This window comes from Ambystoma mexicanum, chromosome 11, assembly GCF_040938575.1.
Source record: "Ambystoma mexicanum isolate Mex_15411 chromosome 11, UKY_AmexF1_1, whole genome shotgun sequence".
Taxonomy (NCBI): domain Eukaryota; kingdom Metazoa; phylum Chordata; class Amphibia; order Caudata; family Ambystomatidae; genus Ambystoma; species Ambystoma mexicanum.
This window is the reverse complement of record NC_090934.1, coordinates 1,020,134,270-1,020,152,392: the sequence shown is the minus strand read 5'-3', so window position 1 is coordinate 1,020,152,392 and position 18,123 is coordinate 1,020,134,270. Positions and strand designations below refer to the sequence as shown.

The 18,123-nt window shown below is 45.8% G+C and overlaps 1 protein-coding gene across 2 annotated transcripts in view; it reads left to right on the top strand.

Moving 5' to 3' along the window:
- The first annotated feature begins 311 nt into the window (after window positions 1-311).
- INTS14 (integrator complex subunit 14) overlaps window positions 312-18,123 on the top strand; it is a 385,834-nt gene continuing 368,022 nt past the window's right edge. Inside the window, exon 1 of one of the 2 annotated variants that reach the window (XM_069624242.1) lies at window positions 312-420. The gene's annotated coding sequence lies outside the window, so the exon portion shown is untranslated. Of the gene's footprint in view, window positions 421-1,059; window positions 1,081-18,123 lie in introns of those variants that run through there. The other variant, XM_069624243.1, reaches the window with a different exon arrangement.

The window sequence follows — 18,123 nt, the reverse complement described above, 5'->3', positions numbered from 1 at the left end:
CAAAAATAAAATCGGGTGTTTTCACCCGCCTTTGCGATACAAATGGTTGAGAGCCATGATAATACTTACCAACCAAGAAGACACACAAAGATCCGCTGCTGCTGAAACCAAAATCAAAACAGGCAGAACAAACTCACCGGCACCTATTTATACCTGGCGCTCCGAAACACTTCCGCGAATGGAGAACTTCTTCCTCCGTGATTCTCCCCGTAAGTACGTAAATGTCGTACGTGAAACGTCACGACAATTTAACAGAAAAACGTGGAAAACGTCATGACGCATTAAAGGCATTTCAGAAAGTGTCGGCAAACTTTTAAACCAATTCACAATGGCATCGGGACTTTAAATGTGTCATTGATAATGAAAGTAATATAGCTTCCCTTTAGGAAACGCTCATGTCCTGATTCCAGGTAGCCTTAGGTGAGTGTATGCGATCCAGCTCTTGTAGTGAATTTTATATGCATTTCTTTTAGCATCCATTAATTTGGACGTTCTTACCCCTTTGTTGTTATATTGGTAAGAGGAGCCTTTTGCAACCTCTGGAAATGCAGGTTGAAGCTGTAATGCGTTGTATTGTACTTATCACATGTTGAAATTAAACATTGCAAGTACGTGACTTTCTAAACATCTGGTTTTGACATTACACATGGCAGCCTGTTGTTGTTTGTATTGTAGACACAGTATAGCTGCTCCGAAGCTCATTTATGGTACAGTTCATGCTTGGAATGCTCGCAGACGCAGTAACTGCTGTGCAGCTAATATACAGACCCTGCTGTGGTGTACGTGACTATATATATATATATATATAATACATGCGCCGGCTAATGATTGCAGACAAGTACTGTCTCCAGTGCCTAATCTGAAAGTAATGATTCCCCAGGACTAACGGCTGCAGATCCGTTACTTTCTCTGGGGCTAGTGACCCATCTGTGGATAATAACTGCAGGCACATGTGTCTGTTTTAGGTATAATGGCCGCAGACACAGAAACAACACTCCGATAAAGTTCTATCGCATCCTCTGGCTGGAGCGAATGAGTGCAGATACAATACCTGCTCTGGAGCTAATGACTTCCGATACAGTAAGTCGTGCCTGCTCATCAACTACATCAATACCTGCCTTGGGGAAAATAATTACAGACACAGTACGGGATCTGGGATACCGATTCCAGAAACCGTGCCTGCTAATCTGTTACTTATGACAGAATACCTGCCCTGGGGCTTATAACTACAGACACAATACCTGCTCTGCACAGTACGTACTCTGGGGCCAACAATTCCAGTCACAGTATCTGCTCTGGAGCTATTGTATTTAACATAATACCTGCTCATGAGCAAATCTGGCGTTAATGACTGCAGAAACAGTAAAACCCCCATTCACCCTTTCCTTCTCGTGGGTCCTTTCCCATTCCTAATTCCCCTCTGACACCTTGAACCACACTCTCTGAAATGAACGTACAGTGTAAAGAAGTGATCAGTAGGGATAAATCATTGTGGCACGATTTTCAAAACGTGTTTGGTGCAACTGATGGGATGCTCATTCGCTTCACTTGCGGCCAAAAGCTGGTGAACCATGCACAAAGGACATTTAAATGTGTGCATCCTTGTGCTGTCTGCCATCTGACTCCCAAAAATGCTATTCATTGCTGCACAGGTCATGTTGCAATAAGGCTGTATGACTGTGCATTCCCACCAGACATGCTTCCACAATCCCAGTTCCCCACATCCCCTCCAGCAGAGCGCTGATGCATTTGGTTAGAATTTTTGTAGTTTTTCTGGGGTGAGATGCCATTGCACCATTATCTTAACCCACATCTCTTGAATCTGGATGGCCTGGGTGAGCTGGGGGGTATCTTCCCACAACTGAGTCCAAAGTTCCCCCTCCAGCGGCTGCCCCATTGCATTTTCCGACTGCTCCATATAGTGTCATGCCTGGCTCCTTGCCCTTTCTGCTATCCTCCCGTATAACGCCCCTATCAAATGCCTGTCCCTGTGGGCATGAGATCCCTGGTGGCCACTGATCTGACCATTGGGTTCATAAGCCAGTGCCTCAGTTGGAGCAGAGATACCTCTGCCCATCATAGTCCAAAGTCCTGCTTGCACTGTGCAAAGGATTTAATGTCCTGACCCGAGAACATGCCACGTAGTTTGCGGCACCCTACCACCTCCACCCATTGAAAGCACCCCTTTCCATACCCAGTGTGAACTGGGGATTCCTAAAAGGCGACATCTGCGGGGAGGGGAAGGTGGTCAAGTTCACCATCTGCACCAGCTCACAACATGAGTCCCCCACTAGGGTCCCTATCCTGCTACAGTACATGTTTGCAGGTCTATCCTCCCGTGGGTCGCCACAACACATCGTCCAGCGGCAAGCCCACCACTGCTTTGTCCATTCGACACCAGACCTTCCCGCAATCGTCCCTGAAACAATCCTGGCTCACTCTGATTTGAGCCACAAGGAAATGGAGGTGGAAGTTTGGTGCTCACAGTCCTCTCTTGCTTCTGGGAGACATTAGCATTTTCATAGCTACACTGGTTTTCTTGCGGTTCCAAATAAATGACCCCACATGTTTTTGAATGGTCCTGAAGAAACCTTGGGGAACCCCACTGGTAGGGCTGTGAAATAGTACAGGATTTTTGGCAAAATCACAATTTTAAGGGCATTTATCCTCCCCATCCAGGATATTGATAAGGGCACCCATTCCGCTAGCAGACTGCAGCTTTTCTGCTAAAGGTGGATAGTGACCACGGTAAAGAGCACCCAGAGAACCAGTAGTCTGGACCCCCAAATATCTATTGCCGGTTTCTGCCCATTTATAGGGTACTATACCCTTCAATTCCTGAACCTTTTCGGAGGGGGCGGTCACATTTAATAACTCTGACTTGTGGGCATTTATTTTTTAACCCTGCCACTTCCCCAAAGAGAAGAAGTCCCTGGAGATCCATAGAAACTAGGTTTCTGGTTCTGTGATCAAGAGGAGAGTGTCATCCGCAAATACTACAACTCTATGCTCCTCACCGCGAAAAGGGAATGCCACCTAATATCCAAGAGGCCCTAATGCTGGCCAAGAGCGGCTCCAGGTGGATGGCGCATAAGAGCGGGGAGAGCGGGCAACCCTGCTTCGTTCCTCGTGAGACTGCAATCCTCTGGGAAAGTTGCCTGTTGATTGCCAGGTGCAAGAAGAGAGTTCGGTAGTTAGCTTTTACCATTGAAAGTAAATAAGAACCGAATCCCATAACCTCCATGGTATGGAAGAGGAATCACCATTCAACCCTGTTGAAGGCCTTCTCATCATCCAGCGCTAGTATAGTGCAGCGGTTCTAGATTTATTTACTTTTTCAATCAGATGACAGACCCGCCGAATGTTATCCGAGATCTGCCTATGCCTAATAAATCCTTACTGGCCGGGATCAATCAGTTTGGTGAGGAGCTTATACAGGCGTGACGCCAGAACCGTGGTCTAGATCTTTGTGTCTAGATTAATAAGGGCAATTGGCCAGTACGAACCGCATAGTGACATCCTTACCTAGCTTTAGAAGCAGCACAACCATGGCTTCTTCCATTGTCGGGGTGATACACCCTGCCCCTCCACCACCCAAAAAGAGTTGAAAAGCAAGACTAAGTGCAGTATTAGTGCCCCTCTATTGAATGTTATGTTTTAACAATGTATATATACTGTGTTTATGATGGTGATGAAAGATGCGTATTCCCGTCCCTTAAAATGTTGTCTCTTCCTTGGTCCACATGGTTGTGTTGGAGTTTCACGAGATGCTGAGCCGTTGCTCACGAGGAGGACTTTGTGAGCCCTTGTGTGTCTATCCGATTGGTGATAGTTTCGAATCATCAAAAGAAAGAGGAAGGGACCTAGTCAGGTTGTCACTCATGAGGGAAGGTGGGTCTGTGTTGGTGTCTGGAAAGTTGGACAAAACTACATAACCCTGGGGACTTATGGGGTTTGGTAGTCCCTGATAATTTTTGTATTAAAATTTCTTTTAAAAAAAGTTTTAAATTTGAAAGACTGCTGGAGAGTAAGCAATAAAAGGAGTTGAGCATAATGCTCGCCTGCGTGTCTTTAATAGAATCAAGATTCCCTGTGCTGTAAAAGCCTGGGTAATCTTCATTGTGTAATGTAATGTACGAACAGTAAAACTCATATGAATGCCTCATATAGAGATACATTACAAACGTAAATATCTCAAATTGGCATTTTTTTCAGTGCACCAATTCCAGATGAAATCTAGGCACCTGCAAAAAATTGTAAAAATCGAAGCTGCCAATTCTGAGATATTTGGCCCAAATTGTTTTTCCCTATTGGAAAATCCCATTTTAAAAGCTATTCAAAATGCAATCAAAGTAAACCTTTTTTAATTATGAAGCTGTTGATGTACAATTATGGAAGTTTGCATGCACAGGCACCTGCCTCGAAATATTACTGTAGAATATTGTCAGATTTTTCCATACAGGCGTTGGAAAGTTATTGAGAAAAGTATTTTTCCGAAATGCCACAAATGACTTTGTCTTGACCATAACTATGCCTTGAGCTAGTGCAAATGTGTATGTATGTGTATATGCTTTACCTCATTACACAACACAGCTGGTGCTCAAGGGCAAGGTGGGCTATCACCTCAAAATGTGAAAGACACAATCTCTGAGCATGGAAATAACTCATTCCTCCACACAACACTAAGATTTTAAAAAAGCGTAGAAAGGTATTTACTACTTTTAATCAGTGCATATACATAAACAACCCAAAAGATCGGCAATACCTGCTCAATATCGACAAACCAGGCAAAGATAAAATCACTCGCCCAATTGGGTAAAAACGCCATGCGTTCCGATCATTACAAGGGCTTCTTTAGGTTGTTATAAAACGGTTTACTTTGCTCGCTTGCTCTAATATATACACAATCCATTAGTCACTCCACTCGTGTTCACCTCATGTGATGACCCTAGAGTTAAATTAAGTCAAACATAAAAACCGCCATCTTTAAAGGGCATAGCGTGCTTCAAGTTGCATTTATATCCAATGGGTTCTACTAAATGGCAAACTAAATGGTATAATTTCCGTTTTATACATGTTGTATGAGGGTTATTAACACATGGATTGACCCAATTCTTAAATTACAATAATGGAAGCATCCTAGTACCCTGTACATCAATTGCCATGAATTTCTGTATTTCCGCATTCTGCACAATAAGAGCATTAGATACATTTACCCGGGGCAGGGGTTTAGGTTGTGCATGTTTTAGGCCTTCATGACAAGTTTGCCAGTCCGGAAACACTGGCACCGTTGTTTCCGGACTGGCAAACGAGTATGTGGGCGGGTGCTATTCAGCCCGCCAGGGTCAGACCTGGTGGCCGGAACGACGCCCCCCAGCAGACTTTCACAGAAGCACCGGCACCGTTATTAACGGTGCCGGTTCTTCTGTGGTCCCACGGAATGGGGATCAACATTGTACCGGCGCCTGACTTACCGGACCGCCGGGGCTGTAATGCCTGGGTGATTCTGGCAAGTCAAGCAGCAGTAAATCATTACGGGTCGGCAACTACCTAACGAGGACACGTAATGAGGGCCCTAGAGTCCTGGAACAACAATGACATATCGCCGCGCACAGAGCAGCTAAGCATTGTATACAGAAACAGAAACCCAAAAAGACATCTGCAAGCATCAAGAGTGCAGAAAATATTTTCCAACCCCATACTGTAAGCAAATTCCAAGCCCAGGTCCCAATGTCCCAACTGCCTTCATCTGCATGAATTTCGGACCCCCAGGTGTGCAATCTTTTGGTGGCCTGAAAAACAGTGGGGGAGGTGTCGGGTATGTAAACTCAACATGAGGACCCCACCATTTTGCAAATTCCTCCCGTTCAGCCAGCATTGTGTCTAGTACCATCCTATTCTGTAGTGCTACTAACCTAATTGCTCTCTGTTCCAAAGTCATATTGGACAGTATATTGGTTGTCACATTAATAGTTCTTTCTAACACTTGTGCTAATCTCCTAATGTGAGTTTATAGCTGGGCCCCAATAGGCCACTATCACCTTTGCAACATCTGTCAGGTTCCGGTTCCAGTTCCCCCTTCTCCTCACCTGAATACTCGGAAGTACATTCCTTAAGTGCTGTTTCAGGCTTCTTCTTGTCCTTCTTTCTTTCTTTGGGTGGACTTTCCTTTAGTCTCCGTCCTTTTCTTTCGTGTAAATAAGGTCTGGCCCCTTCAGAGGCCACCGTGACAGAGATGAGAACCTGCTCAAGGGGACCTCCAGGAGGGCCAGCCTCGCCCCAGGGAAAAAGCCGGAAGGCAGAAAAAACCCTGGTTCTGGTGCTTTGCAGATGTGGGGAAAGTTGAGTTTCCAAAGACCAAAGTCCTGAGATGATTCAACGGGATGAGAAGGGCAAAAGAAATAAGAGGATGGAACCTAATAAAAAAAAAAAGGAGGAAGTACCAAAAATACAGAGAGATAGCACTAGAGCCAACAAGGGAATAGCTATGGAAACTGAAAACCTATACAGATGGAATCATAAACAGAAATAAGTAGGAATGGACAGGCGCCGTGAGCCTATGCTGAGTATCACAATGAAAGTACACAAACACAAAGTAAACTCGTATGTAAAAAGAAATCAGCTATGCAGAATAGGCAAGCTCCGCGAATGTACGGAGCAGAAATGGGAGTCGCGAGAGCAGTTCGCGTGCAGAACGAAGAAAGTAAGCAGTGCGGAACGGCAGGCGCCGTGAAGGTAGGAAGGAGAAATGAAAGTCGCGAGAGCAGTTCGCGTGCAGAACGAAGAAAGTAAGCAGTGCGGAACGGCAGGCGCTGTGAAGGTAGGAAGGAGAAATGAAGTCGCAAAAGCAGTATGCGTGCAGAACGAAGAAAGTAAGCAGTGCGGAACGGCAGGCGCCGTGAAGGTAGGAAGGAGAAATGGAAGTCGCGAGAGCAGTTCGCGTGCAGAAAGAAGAAAGTAAGCAGTGCGGAACGGCAGGCGCCATGAAGGTAGGAAGGAGAAATGAAAGTCGCGAGAGCAGTTCGCGTGCAGAACGAAGAAAGTAAGCAGTGCGGAACGGCAGGCGCCGTGAAGGTAGGAAGGAGAAATGGAAGTCGCGAGAGCAGCTCGCGCGTAGAACAATGAGAGAAAGCAATGCAGAACGGCGGGCGCCCTGAATAGAGATATGGAGTCTAAGCTAGCGGAAAGAGGAAAACAAACAGGCGAACCGAAGTAGAGTAGCAGGGAAAATACAGCGAGTAGCCGTAGAGGTTAGAAAGGACTGATAGCAACGATACTATAGAATGACAGAATTGAAATCACGAGAGAAGGATTCAGAAAAGCAGAGCGCAGTAACGAGAGGTAAACCGATACAACGCACTGGCTGGAGAGGCGGAGCTGGAAGATATAGTGCGTGCTGCCATCTTGAATGAGGACTAGAACGTTACCCTGAAAAGGTCACTGCCTCCAACCCTTCCAAAGTCTCCACCTGCCGATCCTGACAGTATACCCCCTTCTCATCGGGGGTCCCCCAGGCTTGCCCAGGTGAAAGTGGTGAAATCTCCTTATCAGTCTGGGGGCATGAATATGGCTCACCGGTTCCCAAGACCTCTCTTCCAACGGGTAACCCTTCCAATGTACCAGGTATTGTAACCTACCCCTGCGGTACCGAGAATCAACCAAGTAGGCCACTTCGTATTCTTCTGGTGTTGGGTTCACTTGAGCACGTACCCTGTGGACTGGTCTTTGGAAAGGATCTTCCTTGTATTCCTTGAGTAAGGAGACATGGAAAACCGGATGTACCCTCTTGAGGTAATCAGGGAGTCTAAGCTTAAAGGCCACCGGGTTAATCCGTTGTACTATGGGGAACGGCCCGAGGAACCGTGAGGAGAATTTGCCGGAATGTACCCACCTAGGCAAGAAACGGGTAGACAACCAGACCAATTGTCCAACCTGCCATGTAGGATTGAGGCTTCTGCCCTTGTCTGCCCATCTCATTTGTGCTTGTTGACTGCTCAGGTGTGCTTTCTGAGCTAGCTCATGAACTTCTTGTAAGTCCTTCAGAACCTCAGCCACAGCCGGAATCTTGGTGGAAGGGGCGCTGAGCCAGGGCAAATGTTGGGGATTGTACCCATAAGTACAAAAAAAAGGACTCATCTGGATGATAGTATGCAGAGCATTATTGTAGGCAAACTCTGCTTGCGGAAGGAAGCGAAACCAATTCCCCTGCTGCGGGCTACAAAAACACCTCAGGTACTGTTCCAGACTGGCGTTCAATCTCTCGGTCTGTCCATTACTCTGAGGGTGATAACCCGAAGAGAGAGCCCTGTGAATCCCCACAGTCTGGCAAAGAGAAGCCCAAAACTTAGAAGTGAATTGAGGTCCTCTATCTGAAATCACTGTCCGAGGTAACCCATGTAGGCGCACTATATCTCGGAGGAATACTGCCGCTGTCTCAGAGGCTGAAGGAATGTGTTTGAAGGCGGAGAAGTGAGCCAACTTACTGAAAGAATCGACAGTCACCATGATCACAGTCATGTTTTCGGATGGGGGAAGATCCACAATAAAATCTGTGGAAATATGTTCCCAGGGGCGTTCAGGCAAGGAGGGTTGCTGCAATAACCCTAGCGGGTTTCCAGTTCGAAGTTTGTTGGAGGCACAAACCGAACACGTAGATACATACCGATCCACATCATTCCGAAGAGCTGGCCACCAAAAGCCCCTGCGTAGCAGGTTGTAAGTCTTTCTGACTCCTGGATGACCTGTTAGTGGGGTGTCGTGGCACCAAGAGAGGACAAGAGTCTGGAGTCTCTTGGTGGGAATGAACAGTGCTTCACCCTGATAATACAACCCGTCCTTACCAAGAACGACCGAGGAAGGGAGTTCAGAGCCTGTTTGATACTCAGGTATTAGATCTTGAAGAAAAGAAAGAGAGGATGCAATTATCCTGCGTCCTGGGAAGACCAATTCATGTCCCATGTAGGTACCTGAGCATTCCCCTAGACTGCGAGACAAAGCATCAGCCTTCATATTCTCTGTGCCGGGAATATAGGTGATATTAAAGTCATACTGCAAGAAAAAATAAGCCCATCGGGCGTGGCGTGCGTTAGTGCATTCCATCTGTTGTAGGACCCGAAGGTTACGATGGTCTGTTCTGATGTCAAAGCTGTGGGCGGCTCCTTGCAATAAATGACGCCACTCTTGGCATGCTAACTTGATTGCTAAAAGTTCCCTTTCTATTACAGAATAATTGCGCTCACTTGTAGTCAAGGTCTTGGAATAGTAGGCCACAGGATGTTCTACACCATCTTCTAGTTTCTGTGGTAGGATTGCCCCGACCGCACCCAAAGAAGCATCGGTTTCCAGAATGTATGGTTTAGACTGATCCGGTTGGACCAGTATGGGTGCCCTAGAAAAGCATTCCTTAAGGGCGATAAACGCTCTTCTGGGCTCTTCACAAAAGATGAACCTTACGCCCTTCTTTAACAAGGAAGTTAGAGGAAGCACGGTGTTTGAGAAATTGGGTATGAATCTTCGATAAAAGTTTGCTAAACCCAGGAAACTCTGTAGCTCCTTTACATTAGTAGGTTCTTTCCAGTCTCTGATTGCCCTTATCTTGATCGGATCCATCTCTATCCCTTGCTTAGACAGGATAAATCCTAAGTAGGACACTGACGTAACCTCAAATTGACACTTTTCCGGTTTGATCAGTAGCTAGTGGGACTGAAGACGCTGCAACACCTGTATGACAAATCTTCTATGCTCTGCAAGGGTTTTTGGAAAAGATTAAGATGTCATCTAGGTATACCACCACCGTTATGAACAACATGTCGGAAAACACCTTATCCATATACCTTTGGAATACGGCTGGGGCGTTTACCAGGCCAAATGGCATCACCCGGTATTCATATAAGCCAAAGGGGGTGCGGAATGCAGTCTTCCACTCGTCCCCCTTTCTTATACGCAGCAGGTGATAGGCACCTCTTAGGTCAAGCTTCGTGAAGTAGACGGCTCCTTGTACCGCTTCTAATATGTCCCGAATCAATGGCATGGGATATCTGTCACGGATGGTAACCTTATTCAAGCCACGATAATCTATACACAGACGTAGCTCTTTGGAATCCTTCTTGGGGATAAAGAAAAAAGAGGCCCCACAGGAGGACCTTGATTCTTGAATAAGTCCGTTCTGAAGATTATCATCCAGATAGTTTCGAAGGGCAGTCCGTTCAGGGAGCGATAAGGGATACATACGTCCGAAAGGAACCACGGCTTCTGGTATCAAGTCGATGCTGCAGTCCTCAGCTCTATGCGGGGGCAGCTTCTTGGGTATAGCATCCATGAATACCTCGGCAAATGCCTGATATTGTAGAGGGATAGAAGAAACGATCACTGGATTGTGGATTGGTCTTCCTGTTTCAGCTCCGACATCTGTGGTTCCGGCAATGGAAAGTTCCATACAGTGGGTCTTACAGAACTGTGAGTCAAAGTTCACCTTATTATCTGTCCAGTTGATGTGTGGGTTATGTTTTCTTAACCACGGAATCCCTATTATCAAGGGAAAATGAGCTGCTCTGATCTGGTCAAATACCAGAATCTCTTCATGGTGGCCCATCATCATCTTGAGCGGGAATGTTTCAGAGGTAATGGGTCCAGATGATAAAGATCTGCCGTCTACACCCTCAACTGGTATGGGAGCAGACTTGAGTCTGGTAGCTACCTGGTGTTTCGGTTGCCCATCTTAGGTCCATGAAATTTCCCGCTGCTCCACAGTCCAACATAGCTAATACCTCAGTGGGGGCAGAACCAGACAACCAAAGTTTAACCTTGAACACCATCAGACTGTTCTCTTCCGGGTTGTTTAAGGTTCTTGTGTTGATGCAAGGGTGCTCGTCAATACCCCCGACACTTCCCTTGCAGCAGGTCGGGGGCAGAAGTTTTCCTTCCGTCGAGGGGGTACATCCGGGCAGTCTCTCAGTACGTGTTTGGAGGAACCACAGTACATGCATAACCCGGAGTTCCGTCTTCTCTTTCTTTCTTCTGGAGTCAGGGGGCCCCGGGTGGCTCCAATCTGCATGGGTTCTTCTGCTATGGTTGAGGGTCTTGTGAGAGGAGAAGGGGAAGGGAAACTTAATGCCTGAGAGGTTCCTCTAGGTCGTCTTCTTTCTTGTCGCCTTTCCTGTAGACGAAATTCAATCTGGAGAGACAGAGTTATCAGATCCCTGAAAGAAGCAGGTCGGGCTACTCTAGCCAGCTCATCCTTAATTTCATCATGAAGGCCTCGTCTGAAAATGGTCTGTTGGGCCGAATCTGGCCAGTCCGTCTTGGCTGCTAGTCTCTGGAAACGGGAGATGTAAGTTTGCAAATCCGTGTTTCCTTGGCGAACGTCCAGAATGGCTTCCAAAGCGGAATAGAGTACTTCCGGTCTGTAAAAACCTTTCCTTAAACGGCTCCAAAAAACGGTCGTAATCATTTAAGGACGGGTCATTGCTTGTAACGAACGGCGTTACCCAAGATAATGCGTTTCCAGAGAGGTTAGCGATGATGAACCCGACCCTTGATCTGGCCGTATCATATGCATGGGGCCTGAAGGCAAAGTACACCTTACAGGCATCAAGAAAGTCCTTTAGACCACCAGGATACCCATCGTACTTTCCGAAAGAGAGTGGCATAGTTGGCAGGTCTCCATAGTCATCCCGGCGTAAAACGACCTGTTGTCGGAGTGCAACATTCTCCATTCTCAGGGCTTGCACCTCCGCTGTTAGATTCTGCATCGCAGCTACCAGTTCTTGGTATTGCTCCAAGGAAGCCATCGTGTGAGTAGGGCGTTGTATGCTGTCAGGTTCCGGTTCCAGTTCCCCCTTCTCCTCACCTGAATACTCGGAAGTACGTTCCTTAACTGCTGTTTCAGGCTTCTTCTTGTCCTTCTTTCTTTCTTTGGGCGGACTTTCCTTTAGTCTCCGTCCTTTTCTTTCGTGTAAATAAGGTCTGGCCCCTTCAGAGGCCACCGTGACAGAGATGAGAACCTGCTCAAGGGGACCTCCAGGAGGGCTAGCCTCGCCCCAGGGAAAAAGCCGGAAGGCAGAAAAAACCCTGGTTCTGGTGCTTTGCAGATGTGGGGAAAGTTGAGTTTACAAAGACCAAAGTCCTGAGATGATCCAACGGGATGAGAAGGGCAAAAGAAATAAGAGGATGGAACCTAATAAAAAAAAAAGGAGGAAGTACCAAAAATACAGAGAGATAGCACTAGAGCCAACAAGGGAATAGCTATGGAAACTGAAAACCTATACAGATGGAATCATAAACAGAAATAAGTAGGAACGGACAGGCGCCGTGAGCCTATGCTGAGTATCACAATGAAAGTACACAAACACAAAGTAAACTCGTATGTAAAAAGAAATCAGCTATGCAGAATAGGCAAGCTCCGCGAATGTACGGAGCAGAAATGGGAGTCACGAGAGCAGTTCGCGTGCAGAACGAAGAAAGTAAGCAGTGCGGAACGGCAGGCGCCGTGAAGGTAGGAAGGAGAAATGAAAGTCGCGAGAGCAGTTCGCGTGCAGAACGAAGAAAGTAAGCAGTGCGGAACGGCAGGCGCCGTGAAGGTAGCAAGGAGAAATGAAGTCGCGAGAGCAGTTCGCGTGCAGAACGAAGAAAGTAAGCAGTGCGGAACGGCAGGCGCCGTGAAGGTAGGAAGGAGAAATGAAGTCGCGAGAGCAGTTCGCGTGCAGAACGAAGAAAGTAAGCAGTGCAGAACGGCAGGCGCCGTGAAGGTAGGAAGGAGAAATGAAGTCGCGAGAGCAGTTCGCGTGCAGAACGAAGAAAGTAAGCAGTGCGGAACGGCAGGCGCCGTGAAGGTAGGAAGGAGAAATGGAAGTCGCGAGAGCAGCTCGCGCGTAGAACAATGAGAGAAAGCAATGCAGAACGGCAGGCGCCGTGAATAGAGATATGGAGTCTAAGCTAGCGGAAAGAGGAAAACAAACAGGCGAACCGAAGTAGAGTGTCAGGGAAAATACAGCGAGTAGCCGTAGAGGTTAGAAAGGTCTGATAGCAACGATACTATAGAATGACAGAATTGAAATCACGAGAGAAGGATTCAGAAAAGCGGAGCGCAGTAACGAGAGGTAAACAGACACAACGCACTGGCTGGAGGGGCGGAGCCGGAAGATATAGTGCGTGCTGCCATCTTGAATGAGGACTAGAGCGTTACCCTGAAAAGGTCACTGCCTCCAACCCTTCCAAAGTCTCCACCTGCCGATCCTGACAACATCCCTTAATATCTGTCCAGTAGTATCATCGTCTAAATCTCGTCTGGGGCGGTGTTTAAAAATTTCTGAGGAAGAAGTTAAATAACAGTATTCCTAAATAGCACATTCCTTTCCAATCTTTGGGTAACCATGGGTACTCTTGTCTTCCGAAAAACAAAATAAATGGACCCCCCCAAGATATAAGGGCCTGTTTGGTTTATTAAGACAGTGGTATTCACGCATGAATCATATGTACCCATGTACCTTGATCCTTCCTTAGTTAGGCATAACAGTACCGCAGCAGGATTATTATTACAAGTATATGCTGGAGGAATTGCTTCTTTATTCCCTACTGGGGCCATTCGGAAAGATATCAGCGATTGGCCTGAAATACCCTTTTTGCGTGTTTGATAGACGCAGTGTTCTTTACAGTTTTATTAGCTAACACCATGCATCCCAAATGTAATGACACCTGTTGATCAAAATCATTAATATTTGTCCCATTGAAGTTACCTGTGACACTGGCATTCCATTTTCCAAAAAACAAGGCCCTAAAGGGTGCATAGTAAGCATTGGACAAGGGAAGTGGATGTATATATCATTCTAACCCCTTCTCTCCATGTTTTGGAAGATGAGAACACACCCAACAATTGCTTTTGTTGATTACTGCATGCGTGTCATTCAATATCCTTAGAAATGTGTTAAGATAGCCCTCTTGGTGTTCTAGATCAAGGGGCTGAAGGGTGTGTGTATGCACATAGAAAGGAGACATAGTAGATGAGCTGGACATGGGCAATAGTAGTTGCAGTGGATGTGAGCTCTCAATGACCCAAAAAGCAGTCATTAATATGATTACGACACATGCCACAAGACCAATTATAAGGAAGGAAAGCAGAGTCAACAGCTACCCCAGGTCATCTGTGTAGAGGAGGTGGGTTTAGAAGATACAGGGAACTAGTTTTTGAATACTAGCCATTAAGGGTCACAAATAGCTATAGAAGTTTATAAAACAGGTTCAGTTTATTCGTAGATTCAGACACAAATCAAAGAATAGTACGTTTACAAAAAGAAAAAACAACAAAAATAGACTTGAAAGTGTCACATATGAGCCTCATTTGGCTTACAATAGAGAGTAAAAACAAGTGAACAAAACTGTTATTGCATCACAGTTGGTTGAGTGAGGGATAGTAGAATAGGTGTATCGTGTTGATTTCAAATACTACGGTTAGATTTAGTAGTATGCCTCTTCTAAACCCACCTCCTCTACACAGTTGACCTGGGGTAGCTGTTGACTCTTCTTTCCTTCCTTATTATGTTAAAACGCCTTTTTTGAGTCAAGCTCCCCTTTAACAAAAAAGGTGGCTTCCCTTGCCCCCATAATCCTTGAAACAAGACCAATTATTACATATTTTTCTCTGGTTGACTACCGTCGTCTTGACCTGACCATTCCCATGGTAAAATCTTCCCTATCCTCACGTCTGCATAGTCCAAAAAGGGGCATAGTCTCTCGGTGTCCCTTAAGAAGCCTCACTGATACAGGCTAAAAGCGTTCATCTGGTGGTGGCACCTGACCACATGTCCTGTTTTGATTGAAGTCTTCTGTTCCCTGCCCCGCCCTGCCACGAGGCGTCTTTGGGGAGTCTGGAGGGAACACAGTTGGTTTCTTGTGGGTGAATCCCAGAGAGTCCTACTTTCCTACCTTTTTTAGGAAGTTTTTCGCTATCTATTTCCTGGGTTGCAAATTGTACCGGGACAATCCAGGTACAGAAGGATCTTCGAACAGTGTGTCTCGCCTGGAGGAATTGAGAAGTGTGGCTGTTCAAAATCAGGACCGGTATATTTTCTGTCACTGAAAGGTACGTACTGAGGGACGTATTCTGTCTCGCATATCACCTACTCCCTCCTCTACCCACTTGTCATAGGGCAAAGGCAAGGGTACTCGTTTCAGATGTGCTGCGTGTATCCAGTGTTTCTTCCCTTCCACTCGCATAGTTGTTTGAGTGGCCAGCAACACCTGGTATGGTCCCTTCCAGTGAGGTTCAAGGATGGATTTTAGCTGGAAGTTTTAATGTAGTCTCCAGGTCGTTCGGTGTGACCACGACCCAGACCCGCGTATTCATCCGGGAGTGCTTCACAAACCTGTTGGTGAATTAAAGGCAAGCTTTGAGTCAACTGTTTACAATAATCAACCAATAATGGATATTCAATTTCTTCAGCCGGGGTACATTCCAAACATTGGCAGGTCTCCCCATCACAGTCTCGTAAGCCGAAAGGCCTGTTCTTGCCTGAGCTGTGATTCTCATGGACATTAAGGCCAACGGAGGAGCGTTGGGCCATTTCAGTTTTCTCTGTGCACACATTTATGTTAGTTTGTTTTCCAATATACTGTTATGTCTTTCTACCAAACCAGCCGATTGTGGGTAATTAGCTGCATGGAATTTCTTCCTTATCTAGAACCCTTCACATATGTGCTGTATAACTGAAGCCGTGAAATGGGGCCCATTATCGGACCAGATCACCCTTGGTAATCCAAAGTGGGGAAAGTATGCTTTTAACATGACTTTTACAGTGTAGATGGCTGTATTGTCTTTCACAGGAAAAGCTTCAACCCATTTGCTAAACGCCCAAACCACCACTAAGACATATTTAACATTTTGACATTGCTCCATCTCAGTGTAATCAAAATGTATCACCTCAAAGGGCATGGAAGGTGGGCCAAAACTGCCCCTAGGTACTGATGTCTCTTTCCCAATGTTGTTCTGCAAACAGACTATACAGTTTTGAACCAGACCTTCGGCTACTTTGGGTATGTTGGCCTTCCTCCATACTGGATCTAAATGTTTACAAATCCCGTTGGCACCAATGTGTGCTGGACCATGAGCCATAGTAACTACAGCTTGTACATAAGCGTTTGGTAACATCCATCTCTGTTTAGTGTGATCAACCCAACTACCTTCATATTTAGTCTGGCGTGCCCCAAACCCCATTCTTCAATTTCTCCTGCTGTGGCCTCTGCTTGGATCTTTTTACACTCCCAATCTTTTCCCACATCATCCCAATCTCAGGGGCCCATCTGGCAGGACCCAATACATACATTCTAGATTGTAAGTCTGTCTATTCTGTATTCCAATGCGTTACCCTTTCCAACTCTGTCGACAACTTTCTGGTGGGCTGCACATTTCATTATTGACAACTGTTTGGGTAAGGCTAGTGCTGACAAGAGCTGTACTATCAAGGGCCCATGCTGAATCTTAGTACTGTTGGATGTTAAAAATCATCTCTTGGCCCACAGTTTCCCAAAGTTGTGCGCTACCCCAAAGGCGTACTGACTATCTGTATAAATATTTAGTTGGAGCCCTTGGAATATCTCACAAGCTCAAGTTAAGGCAATTATCTCTGCTGCTTAGGTGGAATTGTAGGGAATTCTTCTAGTTTCAACCACTGTATTTAGTGTGGTGATTGCATAGGGAGCACTAGAAGTGCTGTCTGGAAGTTTAAAACAACCGTCACAATATATGTCTGCATCCAGGGATGGCAAGGGTGTGTCAATTAAATCAATTCTTCCTTTTGGTTCTTGCTTGGTGACAAAGATGCAATCATGATTGGTGTCCTGAAAACTATCCTCCTCTGTAGGAGGTAACAGTTCAGCTTGATTTAGGGAATTGCATCTCTTAATTTTGATGTGTGGTGCTAGCAAAATGAGCTTGTATCTAGTAAGACGAGCAGATGTGAGATGTTGAGTTTGCGTTCTGTTTAATAGTATATCTACTGAGTGAGGCACCATCATGGTTAAGGAGTGACACAAAACCATGCCTTCGCTCTGTTTTACTGAGGCAGCAGTGGCAGCCACTACCTTGAGACATTTTGGCAAAGCACATGCAACATGGAGGTAAAATATCTGAATCGTCTATTCTTTCCCCCATGTTCCTAAGTTAATACCGCCAAAGCACAGCCATCTTTTTCATGCACAAACAACACAAATTCCTTGGCGTTGTTCGATGTTCCCATAACTGGGGCAGAGCATAGGCCAAGGTTAAGGGTAGCGGAAGCCTCCTGACAAACATTATCCCAAGGCATTGGTAAGACAATATCCTTCCTAGTTGGTGGTAACAAGGGTTTAATGAGGAGGGGAAAAATTGGGAATCCACTGCCTGCAGTAAGATGCCATACCGATAAAGTCCTGAATTCGATGTGTGTGTTTGGTACCGCCATGTTAGAGATAGTCTTTATTCTTTCAGGGGCAAGACGTATACCCTTCTTTGACAGGAGGTAACATAAGCAGGCAACCTCCTGTTGAAAATATTGGAACTTCTTCAATGATGCTTCATGGCCGTGGTCCGCTAAATGGCTTAACAACAATATAGTTCCCTCTTGAAAGGAATCCTTGGAGTCTGCCGCAATAAGAAGGTCATCGATGTACTGTATTAATGTGCAAGACGAAGGCAATTCTAGTGGATCCAGTTGTTCCTTCAGAGCCCTACTGTAAATGCTGGGGCTTTCAGTGTACCCTTGTAGTATCCTAGTGAAGGTGAATGATCGGCCCCCAAGAGTAAAGACGAACAAGTATCTGCTATCATGGTGTATGGGTATACTGAAAAAATGCATTCTTCAAATCAATTGCAGAGAAATGAGTAGCCTGGGCAGGGATCATGGTTAGAATGGTAGTGATGTCAGGAACAATGGGAAATTGAGGGGAAACAATTTTATTAATCACTCGTAGGTCAATTACAAAATAGTAAGGCAGGACATTGTCACATATCTTGTATACAGAGAGAATGGGACAGTTAAAAGGACTACCAGAAATTACTTCTGACACCTTGATGTATGATATCTTTTCAGTGCTGCTTCTCCTTCCACTGAAGCCTTGTATTGGGGTATGAAAGGTAACATGACATTTGGTTTC